The following is a 3,024-nucleotide window of genomic DNA, read 5'->3' on the forward strand; positions in this document are numbered from 1 at the left end:
GGGGGGGGGGGGAGGAGAGAGAGAGAGAGAGAGAGAGAGAGAGAGAGAGAGAGAAAGAGAGAGAGACCGAGACCCTGTCTCTATAACTAAAAAATAAAAAGGTATGGGGCAGCTCTATTTGTATTTTACTGTCTTTCAGATGGTTCATTATACTCTTACTAATACAAAATGTTCACTTTTTTTTCAGTTGGGGGTCTTAGTGTGTCACCTAGGTTGGAGTACAGTGGCACGATCACAGCCTCGACCTCCTGGGCTCAGGTATTCCTGCCACCTCAGCCTTCCAAGTAGCCGGAACTACAGGCATGCTCCACCATGCCTAGCAAATTTGTTAAATTTTTTGTAGGGATGAGATCTTGCTATGTTGCCTAGGCTGGTACTGAACTCCTGGGCTCAAGCAATCCTTCTGCCTGAACTCCCAGAATGCTGGGATTACAGGTGTGAGCCATTGTGCCCGGCCAATATGTTCACTTCTAAACACTCCCTTCCCATCTCTCTTCTTACCCCAAGTTCCCATCAGCTGGATTCACATAGACAGCCCTATAACCCACAGTTGGTTTTTGTTTTTGACAAACATTAAAATTAATTCCTTATAAGGGAATTTAATACTTTCTTAGTTGAGACATAAAATTAAAATGTTATCTCTGTTACCTAGTAACACACAATGTGTAAGTAGCCCCCTGCCTTCAGCAAATTGCAAACTGTGAATGAGCTGGGACACATGACCAATTGTGAAAGATGAACAAATAAAGTGGTAAGAAATGTGTTGACAAGATGAAAATGGCCATTTAAGTTTTAGACGTGTCCTGCCAAGGCGAAAAGAAAGTTACTAATTGGCCCTGAAACCTATACGTGTATTCATGTTCTTTTCTTTAAAGGATGCCTCTTCAAGGATGATCTTCGTTTACTACAAAAGAGACCAAGAGGATGTATCCATGCACATTTATTAACAATAAAATCTTCTCACTCTTTGTGCTCGGGCTACACGGTAAAAAAAAAAAAAAAATACTGCTTCCGTGGGCAGTATTCCATGGTACAGGTGGCGAAGGGCCTTCGTGACAGGGATGCCCACGCACAGGAAAAAGGGAGCTGTGGCAGAAGACGGAGAAGAACCTAAACGGAGCCAGAGGCCAAGAAGAGTAAGTCAGGAGCAAAGAAAAATGACAAAGGGGTAGCAGGAGAGGGCCCAGTCCTGTATGAGCATCCCCCAGATAAGAAAACCTCACCCAGTGGCAAAACTGCCACACTTAAGATCTGCTCTTGGAATGTGGATGGCTTCAAGCTTGGATTAAGAAAAAAGGATTAGATTGGATAAAGGAAGTAGCCCCAGATATCCTCTGCCTCCAAGAGACCAAATGTTCAGAGAGCAAACTACCCCCTGAACTTCAAGAGCTATCTGGACTATCCCATCAGTACTGGTCTGCTCCTTCAGACAAGGAAGGGTACAGTGGTGTGGGCCTGTGTCCACTCATAGTTTATTATGGCATTGATGAGGATAGCATGACCAAGAAGGCCGGTTGATAGTAGCTGAATATGAAATGTTTGTGCTGGTAACAGCCTATGTACCTAATGCAGGCTGCAGTCTGGTATGCCTGGAGTACCAGCAGCGCTGGGATGAAGCCTTTCGCAAGTTCCCGAAGGGCTTGGCTTCCCGAAAGCCCCTTGTGCCATGTGGAGACCTCAATGTGGCTCATGAAGAAATTGATCTTCGCAACCCAAGGAAACAAAACGAATTCTGGCTTCACGCCACAGGAGCGCCAAGGCTTTGGGGAATAGCTGCAGGCTGTGCCACTGGCTGACAGATTTCGGCACCTGTACCCCAACATGGCCTATGCCTACACCTTTTGGACTTATAAGATGAATCCTTGATCCAAGAATGTTGGTTGGCACCTTGATTATTTTTTGTTGTCCCACTCTCTGTTACCTGCATTGTGTGACAGCAAGATTTGTTCCAAGGCCTTTGGCAGTGATCACTGTCCTATCACCCTATACCTAGCACTGTGATACCTCTCCCAAATCACTTTGGGCCTGGGAAATAAGCCCCCTAAACTATCATTCCTTTAAATAACCTTTAGAAAAATCTGCATTGTATTTCTCATCTACAGAAATATGAATCCTCTAGGCTCCTGTGACAGACTTAGGTTTCTTTTAAGCCCAAGGATTTTGCTTTGTGGGGTTTTTCTTTTTCCTTTACAAAAAGAAAAAAACTGAACAAAGGCTACTGACTTTGCTTGAATGGTCCACATGAAAAAAAAATCTTCCTGTATACGTCATAAAGCATTTTTGCTATTTGTATGTGTCCAAGTATGAAGCTGGCTACTTTATAGCCTAAAACAAGAAACCAAAGCAGCAGCTTGGTGTCCAATGCCATGATATGACAACTCATAAGATAGCAACTGTTCTAACTTTAGAGTGCAAAAGGAAATTCATTTCTAACTGGCTATCGGCCCACATAGAAAAATTGGATATTTGTTTAGTATTTCTCCAAAATCAACCCCAAAGAATCTGAGTTCTTGGTAGTAATACTGATTCAAGCTACACCCAACGGCCTGTACTCACTACAGAGTCGTGGACCCAATAGTCACTCAATAATCCCTGTGGGCGCATAGATGAATGTCCTGCTCACAAAAAGAGATCAGAGGCAGGGATTATCTAAAAAGGGTAGGCATTGCCAGTTACTCTTACTTATGTACCACAGGGCTTCTTTCTGCCCTTTTAGCTATTCAAGATGTACTATAAGACACAATTTTGCAAAAGCTATGAGAATGGGTATTTACAAAAAACTGGGGCATGTAGAAGAATTTCCAAACAATAAGAAAGTATAAAATTCAATGTCTTTATTTAGAACTTTCCTCATGGTATATGCCAGTAATTTCTTGATGTTTCTTTTCCACAACTACAATTTTTGTCTTTCTATAGGTTTTGGAACTGCCTTGACTTCTACAAGGGGGAACGCCCCCCAAAACCTGGAATTTTTTTTTTAATTGTGTATTTATTCTTAGATGTTTCAACCTCAGTTACCTTCAA

General features: G+C 42.5%; 1 pseudogene; it reads left to right on the forward strand.

Annotated features, from left to right (window-relative positions):
• The first annotated feature begins 1,061 nt into the window (after positions 1–1,061).
• Positions 1,062–2,020, forward strand: LOC103261714 (annotated as a pseudogene).
• The last annotated feature ends 1,004 nt before the right edge of the window (positions 2,021–3,024 follow it).

The sequence above is a fragment of the Carlito syrichta genome, unplaced genomic scaffold, assembly GCF_000164805.1.
Source record: "Carlito syrichta isolate Samal-C Ts95f unplaced genomic scaffold, Tarsius_syrichta-2.0.1 Scaffold303987, whole genome shotgun sequence".
NCBI lineage: Eukaryota > Metazoa > Chordata > Mammalia > Primates > Tarsiidae > Carlito > Carlito syrichta.